This window comes from Zootoca vivipara, chromosome 4 (assembly GCF_965207765.1).
Source record: "Zootoca vivipara chromosome 4, rZooViv2.hap1.1, whole genome shotgun sequence".
Taxonomy (NCBI): domain Eukaryota; kingdom Metazoa; phylum Chordata; class Lepidosauria; order Squamata; family Lacertidae; genus Zootoca; species Zootoca vivipara.
The window spans coordinates 37,807,789-37,824,314 of NC_142587.1; the positions used below are offsets into that span (position 1 = coordinate 37,807,789).

Here is a 16,526-nt window from a genome sequence, read left to right on the forward strand (position 1 = left end):
GTTTTGTACTATGCACAGGGGGTCTGAAAAAGATCTGAGGCAGATGTTACATTTGCACACAAACCGGGTTCTCAAGTTTAATACAGATGATGAAAAACCAGAGGAAGTGTTTTATTTCGTGGTGTGTGTTAGAAGGTATTCTTCAGAGTCATAAACTCCTAGCATCTAAGGAGAGTTGGGGAGCTTCTGTCATGCTAGATTTCCATGTGCAGAGGTTGCCTGCAGTGACCAACAGCATTCAAACATGTTTTCTTCCCACTCACCCCCTGCATTCTGAGCTGACAGTCTCATGAGCTTTTTCTTCAATGCTCAGATCTGTCCTCAGAGAGCAGTAAACTAGACTACAAAGCTATCAAATACAAAATCAAAAATCCCAGGTAAATACCAACCTGCTAAATTCAGCGCAAGAGACAGCATAAAGGAACAGCTAATTCATCAAGGAGAACAGTTGGATACCCTTTCCTACTTCATCACAATTACAATGGCTCCTGGGACTTCTCACCTGTCGTGTCCACTTATCTCCCCCTGTCTTCCAGGGTGTGGATGGGTGGGGGATGAAGTATTCAACATGCTTGAGGTTACCTAATCCCATGGGTTCTTTTTCCCTTTCAAAACACATGACTGGTGCCTTACTTTTGTGAACCCTTTTCCATTTCCAGAGTTCACCAAATGTGTGTGTCCGGGAGCCTTGAAAATTGCGTGCATGGCAAAGCATTGCATTATCTGAACAGTGTGCTATGGTTTCACCCTATGGTCTTTCCCTATGAGAAACCTATGAGATATAGCTAGATATTTACTGCTAAAACCCAACTCCATTTTTAAAAAGACATTTTCTAACATCACTTGGAGACTACCAAGATATGAACATCTACGGTAGTGTGAGATGCAACAGCTCTCTTTCAGTCATACAACCTCCTAGGAAACCTTGTGTGATGCACCACTATATCTGTAGCTACACTTCTCCCCACACCACAATGTTAAAAAAGATTCCTACATACTCCCTCCTTCAAACACTAACCCAGGGTTGGGGAACCTTTGGCCCTTCGGATGTTGCTGAATTTCAACTCCCATCAGTCCTAGCAAGCATGGCCAAGGCCCAAGGATGATAGGAGTTGTAGTTCAGCAACAACCAGAAAGCCAAAGGTTCCCCACATCTGCATTAGCCCATGGTAGATGGGATGAGCCCTCGCAGGCACCAGTCCAAAGATATGTATCCTTAAAGATCAGATAACTCTTCACCCCCATAAGTGCAAGAAATAATACCATCAGTGAACCATGGCCAAACCACAGAAACTAGGAACACCAAATTGGAAGCAAGTGTGACACAATTCAGGAGAAATTTGGAAACAATAATATGACAAGGCTTGGGAGAGAATCAGTGACAAAAGAGAAGAAGCACAATTTTACATCCTTCAAAATTCAAAGTATTTTCAAAATGATCAGTCTGCATTACAGGAGGCTATTAAAGAATAACATACAATACAACCGAGCTAAGTTTGTGAATTTTGTCATCAACAGAAAACAAATTTTCTTCTCTGGCCACCACCCTACTTGGACTAGCAAGTTAAGACATTAGAACAGATGTATTTCAAATTTCCAGAAGCATATCTACATTAATGAGCACAACTTAAATGTATATTAGATCAGCACTCCTGCTCTCTGCCTAAATATTTTACATTGTCAGTACCAGTATCTGAAATTTTATATGGCACATATGGCACAACCAACTGTGAGGATTGCTCCCTACACCTTGCTGCTTCAACATTATTAAAAAAGGGGAGGGGTAGTCTAAATCAACGTGTGTGGAATAGAAGGGAAATTATGACTGGCCCAGAATACTGACTCACATAAGAAATGTAACTTTTGCCTAAAAGTTAAAGGGAACAGGACATGCAGAAAATGGTACGGATTATCTGTCACCTGATAGTAACCAATTATTCTCTCTCTCTCTCTCTCTCTCTCTCTCTCTCTCTCTCTCTCTCTCTCTCTCTCTCTCTCTCTCTCTCTCTCTCTCTCTCCCCTCTCTCTCTCTCTCACACACACACACTTCAAAGGGCTTTCTTCCCTCATGCACGAGAATTTATTCTCCATTGTAGCCAGATGAGTTCAGCCCCAAAGAGTCTGTGCACAATTACGTCTGAAGACCAAGAGAAATGACTCCTCCCTTTCCCATAACTTCAACAAGCCCTGATCCAACATTAGCGGAATATAGTGTAGGGAGAGGGAAGCTGTTGTATTGCGAGACAGAAGAATTAGGAAGTGCATTCTTTTCCAGCTAAAACCATTTCATGGCAGTCTCATTGTGGGGTGTTTTTTTTTAAAGCCATCGCTTATTCCAAGGAATTAAGGATGGCATTCATGATTCTTCCACCCCGATCTTATAGGAAGAGTCTGCTGCATGAAAACAGTGGCCCATCTAGTCCAACATCCTCACAGTGGCCAGCCAGAAGCCTATGGGAAGCCCCTAAGCAGAAAGTAAGCATAACAGCACTCCATCTACTTATGATTCCCAGCAACTGACAGTCGAAGTACAACACTGCCATCATGGCTGGTAGCTGTTGATAGCCTATTCCACCGGAATGTTGCCTTATCCTCTTAAAGCCATCCAAGTAGGTGGTCCCACTTCTTGTGGTAGCAAATTCCATAGATGAACTCTATTACTTCAAACTATAGTTCTATCACCACAACCACCTTGAGGGTTAGACAAGAGAGCACTATAGACTGGCCCAAAATCTCCCAGTGAGGGTCACAGCTGAGCAGAAACTTGAACTGTACCTTTCACAGTCCTAGCCCAACTCATTAAGCACAACACCACATTGTCCCTCTATGCAAGCAACTTCAGAGCCTTGTTGGTTTCATACTTTTGTATTGTTTTTTAAGGATGCATTTCGTAATTGTGTGTGTGTGTGTGTATCTGCAGATAAATAACCATTCTTCCCACAAGATTAAATAATTTTAAATAATGTTTAAAGCCTCCTACTTCTCCCTCCAAGCACTCTGGCAAACAAAAAGGACTTTGAGGAGTGTGGGGATGCTGCTCAGTGGCAGAGAGCTCTGAGCAAGAAGAGAAGCAACTATTTTTCTCCAGTGTTGTTTCCTTATCAAAACTTCTCTGCAAGTGAGATAGGACTCTGCCTCTCTTCCAAGCAGTCAGTTACATCATGGCTAATTCAGACTACAATTTATTGAAACATGCCTGTTTCATGCCTGTTTCATAAACCATTGTTAACCCCCACAGCATTTCTGGGTTCAGACATAAAATTAAACTGCATATAACCCAAAATTAGTAATAAAATAATAATAAAATCTTCCATTCTTCTTGTGGCTTCACTGCAGGTGTAGAGGGGAGCTCGTGAGCCCAAGGAACACTCCGGTTCATTAAATGTAAACCATATTTTAGCACAACATCCAAACAAGGCCTTCATATTTGAATCCAGGTATATTACATATCCAGGACATTAAAAGAAACAGATGGATGAAATCCAGCTATGCCGTCCTGCCCACGGAACAACTACCGACCTAGAGGCACCGATTCCAGCTTCTATGCTGACCTGTGTGGTTCCTCTGCCTTCCATAAGTATTTTCAGGGGGTGTAAAGGGCTGCACTAGGATGTGAAAAATGGTGTAAGCATTAGCGAATGCCACTGCTGGATCAAAAGTGGGTCATCAGCATTGAATTTAATCCAGACGTCTGTTAGACTGCTATCTGTACACAAGTACACTTCACATTTTAATACTGTAAATATCTTGGGAAACACTTCCTTCTGCTGTGCTTGTTGTGATTTTTTCCTTGGATTTGCTCCCTCTGCTTCTCTTTCTGAAATGGAGTGTGCATCCTTCCAATCAAGTCTCATTTCATTAGATCACATACCAGTTTGCATAATTGATAGCTGCTTACAATTTACTGTACTTTCCCACCTTCAAATATTCTTCACGAATTCTCTTACCGGTACTAAAATACTGGATTACAGAGCTCCCAACTTATCACCACGCTCCCCACAACCTCTTCTAAGCTGCCATTCCCTCATACCTCGTGCATAAGAAACTCAGGCTCAAGTTGTGTCTTGATTGGACCCCTGTGTGTGCATAAAAAAATAACTCTTCTTTCTCCCCTTCACAATGCCCTAGAGAATGCAAATCAGGAGCAATCAATAATGACAGCTGAAGTCTAATAGTTCTCTTTCACTCACATCAACACTGTATCATGCACTCAAGTAGAACATGCTCTTTGAAACTCCAGGTGATTTTTTTTTGTTAAGTCTACTTTAATATTGGACTACTTGAAGTGACAGAAGCTAAGAAATTTGCATGTTTAGTCTGGGACTATGCATTGCCAAATCTCAAAACAGTAGGGGATTTTATATACACAATGAACTTGAACACAAAAGCACTGTAGGGTGAGTTGAGGACAAGAGTAGCAGCCTTGATTCTGTATCTCCAGATTGGCTGTCTAGTAAATTGCCTTGCCAGAGTAGGATTATTGCCTACAGTATTTATTTCTAACATTTTGTCTACTCTAGACATGGGTTGTCAACGCTTTCCTTGGGAAACTCAACATGAGTCCGAGAAAATTGGGGGCGGGGCAGAAATCTGCATAAATATTACCTGCTTTTATATCTTAAATGCATTTGACCTCCCACTAAAACCAATGGCAAAATCATCACATATTTGTGCCCCCTGCCACACAAAATTCATGATCTGCGACTATTATATTTCCATCCGCGCATCAGAGGTGGGACATGTTTCAAGTCCATCAAACAGGTTCCTCAATTGGACCTGTTTTTCTCTGGTACTCAGTTAACGCATCACAAAATTCTTCATGCTATGATAACTGGCACTGAAATTCTATGCTTGTCTGCACAGAAGTAAATTCTATTGCTTTTAGTGGGGCTTACTTGCAAGGTAAATGTGAATAGGATTGCAGCCTGAAGCTCTAACTCAGGCATAGGCAACCTTGGCTCCCCAGATGTTTCGGAACTACAACTCCCACGATCCCTGACCACTGGCCCTGTTAGCTAGGGATCATGGGAGTTGTAGTTCCAAAATCATCTGGAGAGCCAAGGTTGCCTATGCCTGCTCTAACTCTTAGAAAAATAATAATACATTGATGGCAAGCACAGGAGTTAGCACGTCAATTCTGAGCATGGCGCCAAGAACACATGATTTTCTTCCTTGGGCTTCACTTCTCTTTGAAAATTACACATGTATTTATGAAGAGGTGGACAGAGAAGATGTGCATGAGGAGAGACAAGACATGCCTGAAATTGTGTGGTGATATAGACACAGAGACTCTCTTCTTTAAAAGGCTGCTGAAGAAAGAAGGTTGCCTGCTTGGGTACAAGCATTCACAGATATGCATGAAGCAGCTTCTGCAGTCTCAAATCTCCAAAATTTGTGATCAAATCTGGATATACAACCTTTCCATTTCAGGTAGGTAGCCGTGTTGGCCTGACGCAGTAGAAATACATAAAAAATCTGAAGAAGTGTGCATGCACACGAAAGCTCATACTAAGAACAAACTTAGTTGGTCTCCAAGGTGCTACTGGACAATTTTATTATTATTTGTATATATATTTCTAACCTTTCCATTTGTTAGGAAAACCAAGGCCAATAAGCTAGCAGGCCGGGCTAGTCTCCTCTTTTGACTTTGCCTGCTCATAAACTTAACGAGTTAATTGTACATGGCCTTGTTGTATTTAAGGGAGGTGTGTGGCGGCCCCAGATATGGGATGCCTGAGAAGGGAAGATATCCAGAAGAGCTGGCCGGGAAGGAAGCACAGACCGAGTCCATGAGAACCCACTCATCCCTGAGCAGCCAAGAGGCCATGGGTCTTCATGGGTGACTGAACTCTTCATCTCTATTCATCCCTTTTCTCAATGCATAACAACAAAACAGCAGTGCTCTCATAATACAGGCCTCTCCATTCTTTCCCCTTTTATCATCATTCATATCTCAACTATGACATGACTGAAAGGGATTCTGATGGGAAATGTGCTTCACATTAGCATATTTTCCCTCCATACAATAGCGGCTTTAAGCTGCTGCATTTTCAAAGCCTAAACAAAAAGCAGCAAGACTTTTCGTAGCAGCAGTGTTTGAAGTTTAATTATCTGTCTGCCTTATCTCTAACCCATTTTTATTTCTTTTTTAAAATGAAAGAGGGACATATGTTTAGTTGGAAAGTTTGACTAACAGAAAACAGTAGGATGATAAACACTGATTTTTTTTTTAATGCAATGTCTTTAAGATGATTTTACTGACTTGTGATGGTGTTAGAACTCATCTTTACTGCATTGATAATTGTATTTCATGCTCAGAGCCACTTTGTGGTGATAGTTATTCTATTTTAGAATTAAAGAAATCAGTCTAGGCAACTCATTTTAATACTTACAGAAGTTTCTTTCTTAATGGTGGTATGCTGGCATTTTCTCACGCAAAAAGCTAGGCAGGCACAACACTGCTTAAGTACACAGCAAGACATCTACCCACCTTCTTGTATTGTCAGTTGCAACAGTCTGGAAGTGTACAAAACCTAATTATTTTAGAAGAGGGCATTAGACTTCAAATAATTAGGAGATAAATTTTCAAAGAGAAGTGAAGCCCAAGGAAGAAAATCATTCCAACTGCATTAGTCAGTAGACACATGAAATGCAATTTACCTCACCCTGAACTGATGGCTGAATGGCTAACTAGTGATAGTTTTCAATGGGAAGTTCAACACAACTTGATCTGAAATAAAGCCAAAAAAAAAAAACATATCTATGGAATGTGGTTTAGAAAAGCTGCTGTTCTCCTTTCTTCTTCAATTGTATTTATATAAAAAGAGCAATCTTCATTTACTTGAGGCCCCTCAATGCCTGAAGGCTCTAGTTAACACAGGATGAAACAAGACTATAAACTGCAGCAATACAGAAACATCCTATTTTTAGGCTTAGTTCGGGCCAAAGGATTTACCCTCGTCTATAATACCCATGTGTCAAACTAGAACCCACAATTTCCCAATGACAAACAGAACTTCCTTGCCTGGGCTGTCCCTAAGCCTTCTGCTCACAGAGCCAGGGCAAGAAAACCTCTCTTTTTAGACAAGAGGACAGTGACTTTAAGGTACCTTAAAGGTAAAGGGACCCCTGACCATTAGGTTCAGTTGTGACCGACTCTGGGGTTGCGGCACTCATATTGGCCAAGATAGCCGGCATACAGCTTCCAGGTCATGACAAAGCCGCTTCTGGTGAACCAGAGCAGCGCACCGAAACGCCGTTTACCTTCCCGCTGTAGCGGTACCTACTTATCTACTTGCACTGTGTGCTTTCGAACTGCTAGGTTGGCAGGAGCAGGGACCGAGCAACAGGAGCTCACCACATCACAGGGATTTGAACCGCCGACCTTCTGATCGGCAAGCCCTAGGCTCTGTGGTTTAACCCACAGTACCTTAAGGGATACTAAAATGACAGCAAGGCCCAGCTCCCAGTAACTATTCAAGGGAGAGCACCTCAGTAACAACTATGCCCCCAAAGTACATGAGAAGCGGCTAAATTATTTGTGGGTTAGAAAACTCACAGTGTTTTAGCAAACAAACTGCGCCATAGATGTGCCAGCCAATTGTCTTTGCTGCTGCAGGCAACTGGCATATTCTCTCATCTGTGATCCATGCTGGCTTTGCACAGATGTAAACATGCAGGGTTCAATCCAACTTTGGACCTGCTGAAACTGATGGACAAGTAGCTTCACCATGCTGGTTTCAGTTTATTTACTCATAGAGTATGACTTAGTTGAGTATCATCTGCAACTGCCATTGCATTTTCTACCTTTCTCTCTACCTGTTCTATCTACAGTATTCATCACATTTAAACATGTACTGTACATAGAAGGGCCAACTTTTAGTGGCATAGGTAGGACTTGGTACTTTATTAGTTTACTGTATTGTTGAGTGAACATTTTATGTATCTTGTATTGTTCAGAGTTTAAAAATTTTATCTGCTTTCTAATTTTCTTATGCTGTATTTTATTTTTGTGAAGTTGTGTTGACACTTTACTGTAAAAACAACAGATAGATAGATAGATAGATAGATAGATAGATAGATAGATAGTTTATACCCTGCCCATCTGGCTGGGTTTCCCCAGCCATTCTGGGTAGCTTCCAGCGGAATATAAAAACATAATAAAATATCAAACATTAAAAACTTCCTGATACAGGGCTGCCTTCAGATGTCTTCTAAAAGTTCTTTATTTCCTTGACATCTGGCAGGAGAGAGTGCCACTGCCAATAAGGCCCTCTGCCTGGTTCCCGGTAACTTCACTTCTTGCAGTGAGGGAAATTATTGTCATTAATAGAATTGTAAACCACCTCTCCTGCGCTACAATATGTGCAACAAAATCCACTATTTTGGGCAAATCCGTTTAATAAATTCATTTGGGGAAATGCAATCAATGCAATGAGACAATAATAAAGTAAAAAGTAGAAAAGTACTAAACAAAAACAAGACAGAGTCCTACCAGAATCCAAACAATAAAAAATGATAGCAAGAAAACAAGCTAAATATGAACCAAATGACTCGAAGAGGGTTCTCTCTCTCTCTTTTTATGCTCTTAAAGGAGAGTCATTTAAACTGACGGTCACAGGCCATTTTTCTTTCTCCCAGCTGGGTTCTTTGTGGGTCTTATCTCCCCAGTTCCATATCACTCTGCTACACTTACAGGGCTATACAACATAATTAGCAACCCTTCCCCAAGTTACTGACTGAAATCAGTTGATTGTCAGACCTTAATTGGTCACATAGTTTGCATAATATCAGAAAATCAAAACCACACTGCAGGCCAAGCCAATTCCAACACAGGAGACTTTTGCTGTTTTTGAAAAGCGCTACAGTGAGGGTTTTTTTGGGGGGGGGAGGGCATAAATATAACCAATTAATGTTAATTTATAATGGAATGCAGTAAACTGTAGATACAATTTATCCGCTATATAGAATTAAGAATGATCAATGTTAATAAAGTACCGATTGTACTTGGTCCCAGGGTCTTATCTGAAGATGCAAGAACACAGGAAGCTTTTGTAAACCAAGCCATACCAGTGGTCCATCTAGCTCAGTCCTGGGCTTTCGCCTCCTTCCTCTTGTCCCACTGCCTTTCCTCGGGGGAAACCGCTCTTTAGCACTCAATTGGAGCAAACAGCAATTCAGGTTCTCTCCGGATTGAGATTTGCTCTGATTCAGCACTAAAGAGCAGGTTTTCCCCAGGAAAGGAGGAAAGGGGGAAACCACTTGGCTTTGTGCCCAGAACGTGCAGGGCGAGAAGAAAACTGCTTTCTAGGCATGGGGCAAACAGAAGTGTGGACTGACTGGAAGTGGTTCTGCAGCTCTAATTGGAGATGATTGGGAATTGTACCTCGAACCTTTTGCAGGTAAAACAGGTGCTCTACCACAGCCCTTCCAAACACAGGTGACCTCCACCTTGCAGAAACCAAGCAGGTTTGGGTCTGGTCAGTGCATGGAACGAAGGACTCCTAGTGATGATTCAAATGCCACTCTGGAAGAAATGTGGGATATAAACGTAGCAAAAACATTGAAAATCCTTTATCCAATGGGTTGTTGTTTTTTTTGGGGTGACACACCAGCCTGTTCCTGACTTTTAAATTGGCACTGCAATAGTATGAAGGCAACAGGAGGGGTGTTGGATCTTCTTTGTGTCCTCTAGCAAACCAATGCAGAAACAGTTGCTGCTGCTCTCTGTGCACAGATGTCACTTGGGGCTGGATGGGTGGTTTGGTTTAACTTGGGTCCCTGGCTTTTGCACTGCCTCACCCAGAAGCCAGCCTACACAATCAACAACCAGGCAGGCTCATAAAACCCAACCAAAGTGGCAGCCAAAGAGGTCTGGAAGGGCAGTAGCACCTTGTTAGCGACAACTAGCAAAAACTCCCTGTTATGCAGGTGCCACATGCAAGGGATAAGCAACAAAAGATGTCTATCGCCGTCACCATGCCTAGAGCAGAGAGGGGGAACCTGTGGCCCCTTCAGACAATAGGCAGTATTCAACTAACACGTCCTCTCAATCCAAGGGTTTCCATTTGTGCAAATGGACTTTCCCTCTTCTCCACACCATGTGCTCTCCCCTAGAACAGATTTGGGGGGCATGCAGGGAGGACAGGATAGAACATTCTATTGCACAAGCAGAAATCCCTTGTACTGAGAGAACGTTCACATAGTGCTATGCAGAATACAACCCTCAGTATGTGTTCTTTGGGGTTGGTCTAGCACGGCAATTTTCGAAGTGGTTTCAAGTTGTCTTACAGCCATATGCCCAGAATGATGTTGACAAGTCTTGCAGCAGGGAAGCTAGTATTAATGCCATCTTGCTATGACATTGCCAGTTGATTCAGCTGGCCTGGTTGGCTTGGAGAGTGATCCTTCCCCCCACCCCAACCATTCTGTATATGTATCCCTTCCCCACCCAAAGTTGCAAGTTTGCTGGTCCATGGAAAAGAAGGACCATTTCAGATAGGAGATTTGATCAAAGATCAATATCATTTTGCTGTATTCATTGCCATGGGTGGAAAAAAATAAAGGCTAAAGGACTAAACCCCAATGAATGATCCAAGAAAGGAAGCTGTGAATAAATATTTATGAACCTTGAATTCATTATAAAACATCACGAGGCAGTACACAACCTAAAAAAACACAGGAAAACCATTTTAAAATGTCAAATGTATCAGTAAAAGCTGGTTGCAAGTATCTTTTAAAAAGTCTTGTCTGTTAAACACTGTCAATGAATATGTAAAAGCTTCAGTTAACATGATCTGCACATACGATTCTCCGCAACATAGGCCTCTTGGTACGACAGTCCTCTCACACACAGTGCTCCAAGGAGAAAGCTCAGAGAAAGTCCACTGACATTTTGTATTGTGCTGGCAAAGACAGATCATTGTATGCAACAGTGTCTTCATATCCCAGCTTGTTGACATTCTAAAGCATTTCAATTCCTAAGTTCTTTTTTGTCTCTTTGGACAATGCATCTAAACTGTCTTCACAGGCTTCTTGACTCTGCTATTCTGCTTGTTCGCACTTCCACCAAGATTTTTCGACATAAGTGGATTGCTCTAGCTGTACATACACCCTGTATTTAAAATTCTGACAGGTCTTGAAACATAGTATTTCTTACCCACTCTTTGTTGCCAAGACAATCCCAGAGTGGGCTACATTAAAAGCAACACAAAATACATTTTACAACGAGTTACAGAACAACCTAAAATCAACAACCCAGCAGCCTCCTCTAAATGCCTCAGTGAATGAATGAGACTTCAGCAGGTGCTGAAAACTCAAAGTTGCCACTAGCCATATCTGAGAGAAGATTTCTTAACTGAGGTGCCAGTACTGAGAAGGTTGGGGGTGGAATCCGATGTCTCCATTCCATTTCCAAAATTATATGTTCTTGTGCAATGGAATTCTTCCCCTCTCACCCCCCCCGCCCTGCTGTGCATGCCCTACCCCACCCCCCAATAAGCTCCAGAAAGTTAGGGGAACCCCCAAAACAGATTTAGGAGGGGTGGAGAGGGAGAAGTTCTATTGCACAAGCAGAACCAATGACTTAGTGCTGCTTTGGACACAAATCTTACAGTTAACTTGCTTGCCATCTAAGCATGAAAACTGATCGTGTGAAGGGAAGATATTGCAAACTGTGGGTGAATATTCAACACAAGGCTTTCTTGAAAGAAAACAAAGGAGAGTGCATTGACCCTGCATCCCAACTGGCCTTGAGTTTATGATTCTGCAACCACAACAATAATTCCCCAAGGATTAAACCCCCTATCAGTCCAGCAAAGTAGCACCATTAAGTCCTTGTAAGGCGTTTTATAGGAAACAGCCAATGTTACCTTAGCTATGATGCACCCATGTGAAATATGATTTCGTATGCTGGGTTCCCAAACTAAGGATTCTCATCTTTATCAGAGTACAGCATTCCAGTTCAAGAAAACAATTGGTGCATCTCCTTGTGTGACTAAGAAACGACATTTCACTTGGCAGGGTGCACTGCTGTTCTTTGGTCTTAAAAGAAGTCCATGAACATAGAGAGGAAAAAAGAGTGTGAGACTGTACAACGTGTGCTTTAAAGGCTCATTGGAAAGGAAATCAACATGTTATTCCTCTCTAAGAAAACCCCCATGAAAATCAGTGGAAGGAATGGAATACCTTATCTACTGTATTGAGATGATATATTGGCACTCTGTTTCTTGTTCCAAGACAGAGCTTAGGATGGTCAGGAGGTTGTTCTGCTCTCCTAGCAACCAGGTGCACCTAACACTTTCTTCCACAAAGTCCTAGAATGAGCTCTTCATCTGGCTACTTGAGGAGGCAGAGGGAGGCATAAGTAGTGCAGCGTTCACAATTTCCGCTCACCCCCTCCAAAGGTGGGTGGGGTTTGTGACACCACGTGGGCTCACCCGGCCAGGTGCCACCCACCTTGCTGCAGGGTGGCCGTCAGCCTGCCCCCATCTCAGCAGGACAATAGGCTGCTGGCTGGGGTTGGGGTTGGGGTGAGGGCTGGAAAAGGGCTGATGCTCTTCGGCTCAGACTCACTTTGTTTTCCTTCCTAGAACTTTAATCAGAACACTCAGTAGCCAAAGGCCACTTTAGACAATTTCATTTTAATCATTTATACAATAAAACTCAATAATCAGATACTTGTGTACTCAATAATGTAAAAACTCATGTACTTCTGTAAATGTAAAATGGTAGCTACAATTTCTGTTACATTGCTAAAATGCAGAATGCCCGTCTTACTAGTTGTTGAGAAACATTTTGCACTAGGCATGAATTTCACCTTCCTATGGATAATCTGTGGACCTCTTGAAATAAATCTGTTCTCATAGTTGCAGCAAGTCTTACACATGTAGCAAACCCAATTTGTCGCCATATTATCCAAACTGAGACATGCAATTAATCTTAAAAGCCCTGCACTGAGGATAGACAAAACACACAATTATGCATCTTGTTTATATGTAAAACTTTGTATGCACTTGCTATTAGCATCACAGTATACTGAAATATAACAGTATAAATTAACAGTCACATATTAAATGCTTGGGGATTGGCAACTTCATATTGTCAGTCTCATTTAAAGTTTGAATTAGCCAAACAGAGGCACACACAATGACATTTGAATGGTTTGTTATTTTACCCTTCCCTTTCCTTCTCACAGCATGCTGTTCTTGAAAGTTTACTTTTACATATAGTGTTCTGAAATCCTACCAAAATCACAGTAGAAAGAGGAATAAAAGATAATCAAAGGAAGCTACATAACCTCAAAACTGCTGCTGGGGAACAAAGAAAAGTCAGTGGGACCCTGGGAAAAAACAAACCAACAATTGTTTTTGTCTAGTTGTTCTGCCACACAGACTGTGTTGCATAGTCTTTCCAGACTAACATCCAAATTCTTGGGTTGGAGCCAAAGAACCATAAGCCAAAGGGGAATGGTTCCTAGTTTTGTAACAAACGCTTGAGCAAGAGCTTGGCCGAATTCAGACCATTTGATTGAAGGTCTGAACAAACCATGGTTTATTGGGGGCCGAAAAACTGGGAAGCTTGTGCTAACTTTAATTTGCTGTTATCTCTGAATTCTAGACCACTGAGAAACCTCAATATGCTGTTGTCTTACTGAGATTGGAGAATTTAGGATACTGAGCAGACAGGAAAGTGAAAACAGTTTTAAACCATACATTTGCATCCATGTTAACCAAGATTTACAGTTACGTATTTAAGCAAGTTAAAATTACTTAACATGTAATCATCCACTCTTCCAAGCTGTAATGCCTCTATCTTACATCCTTATCTCAAGATCAATGGCCTTCTTCACATGTCAGATTAAACCATCGTAATGTTTAACTATGGTTAATGTGAACAAGTAGTGGTCACTTCACTCCTCCCCTGCCACAGAGCAACAAACCTTGGCTTGTTGTGTTGTCCAAACCAGAGCTTGTTGTTTGTTCCTCTCCAAACAAGTCATGAGTGGTAGTCAAGGTTTAGTGCTTGTGGCTTATTTGGGAAAAACAAAACACAAGCACAGATTTGAATGACAGTATATGCCAAGGCTTGGGGTTAATTGCTTGTGGCTATACCAGGAGGAGGAGAGAAGCAAGGTGTGGACTTTTAAGAACTGTGCACCTGTACACTGCTCTTTTTCATTAAACCATAGTTAAACTAGGGTTTCAAGTGATGTTCAAACCAGGCCAATGAAAAGTACAATTAAGACTTTTAGAGTAGAACAAGGAGAAAAGGTCTATGGGTTACCACCCCTCTCATCACACAGCTTGTATAGAAGATCAGGGTTCTTAATCACACAAGTACATTTTGGCTATGTTAATTCAACACTCACCTCTAAACTTTGGGAATGACTAAGTTCCACAGTACATTCAGACTATGTATCAATTCCATAATTGTTCACATGAGGACAGAACAATTTTCAAGTTGACAAATGTGTGAACTTTCTGAGAGTCATAAGACAACAATATCAACTCTTTTACGAGTGCTGTAGAAACCAGCTACTAAGCATTTGGCTTGGACTATTGGACTATTTAAAGAATTGGATAGCCCTAAAAGGAGACAATTAATAGCAAAGACCAGTAGTTCTTAAAGGTAAAGGTAAAGGGACCCCTGACCATTAGGTACAGTCGTGACCGACTCTGGGGTTGCGGCGCTCATCTCGCTTTATTGGCCGAGGAAGCCGGTGTACAGCTTCCAGGTTATGTGGCCAGCATGACTAAGCCGCTTCTGGCGAACCAGAGCAGCACACGGAAATGCAGTTTACCTTCCCACCAGAGCGGTACCTATTTATCTACTTGCACTTTGACGTGCTTTCGAACTGCTAGGTTGGCAGGAGCTGGGAACAGGCAATGGGAGCTCACCCCGTCGCGAGGATTCGAACTGCCCTAGGCTATGTGGTTTAACCCACAGCGCCACCCGCATCCTCCCAGTAGTTCTTACTCAGATGTAAAACTGATGCAATATTTCTGCAAGTAGGTAATATTTTATTTTATAGCTGGCTGAAGAAAGGCCGACTTTTGTACTTCCTTCTATTTTTTCTACAAGTATTTGACATTTTCATGAAAAGGTTTATCTGTACAGGAAGATAATTGGTTGATAAAAGAACAATAAAGCTGTATATTGAAATTTAATAGACTTCTTTGGATATATATTTATATCTTGAGATATCAAATGAATAATAGTATGTGAAAGATTCTTTGGGTGCTCACGAGCAACAAATAGGATATTGATAAAGCAAGGTATTTAAAAAATCAGGACACAGTGGGTAAAAAAAAAAAAAAAGAATACAGCCATACCTCTGGATACGAATGCTGCTGGTTGCGTACTACACGGGTTATGAATGCGCCGAACCCGGAAGTAACGGAATAGGTTACTTCCTGGTTCGGCGGTTCGCGCATGCGCAGAAGCGTCAAATGACATCATGTGCATGCACAGAAGCGCCAAATCGTGACCCACGCGTGCGCAGAAGCACAGGCGCGGGTTGCATACTGCTCATGTTGCAAACGGGGCTCCGGAACAGATCCCGTTCGCAACCAAGAGGTACCACTGTGCACCTGCTAGAACTGCTGTATAAGGTTGGGTCTAGGAAGTGCCTTTACCAGCTTTCAAAAATGAATGAAAAAGACTTGATTATACCACCCAAAATGAATGGCCATTAAAAATGTAGTTCATCCAGCAGAACAAAATGATTTAAAATCCAAGGAACTTATCTAATTTAAGCCATTACAAAAGAGTAGCAGTTTTGTGCTGCATTGACTAGAGAATGTTGTTGAGATAGAAGAATGTCACTCTAGGGTCATTGGAAAAATAATGAGATACAAATGCAGCAAATGATATTTAACAGTTGATTTGGCCCTCAAATAATTAAAACTGAATGTAACTGAGGTGCACTTTTTGGACACAATAAATTGGAAATGTCTCTTTTGCAAAATTCCACTGGAAATAACAGATGTTCCATAGCAGCACAACAAGGCTAATTATGCATGTGCAATTCTGCATGCTTATTTTAAGGTTTCCTCCAGGACATATCATATGATTCCGGCTATAGCCTTTAACATAAAGAGTTCACACAAAGCAACATGAAGAGATATGCCTATGAGTTGTGCTATTTATAGTCTGTTCAGAGAACAAACGTCAATGCTTTCTCAATAGGTTTCCTTTTCCTTGCTTAAATTCATTTTTAGAACAAGGGGGGGAGGAGGAAGAAAAGATTGCATTCAACATTCAAAATAGAAAGTGAGCAACAGTCACTGTTTGATAAGATATGGTAGGAGTTTCTAATGCCATAATTTCAGAGCTGAAGGTGTGGCACTTATGTATAGGCACCTGAGGGTTTTGACCAAGGATTATATTGTACCCTTTGGCATCTCAAACTAAATCCTGCCAAGGTGTGAGCTGGTGTATCACAACAAAAGCACAGACCTTGGAGAAACTATTGAAAAGTCATTTCACATTATGAACGGATTGAGGAATGAACAGCCTTCTTGTGG

At 41.6% G+C, this 16,526-nt stretch overlaps 1 protein-coding gene across 4 annotated transcripts in view; it reads right to left on the reverse strand.

The window, feature by feature from the left end:
- The window catches only part of GPM6B (glycoprotein M6B), a 104,098-nt gene that overhangs the window by 37,600 nt on the left and 49,972 nt on the right, over nucleotides 1-16,526 (reverse strand). The gene's annotated exons all lie outside the window — the stretch shown is intronic.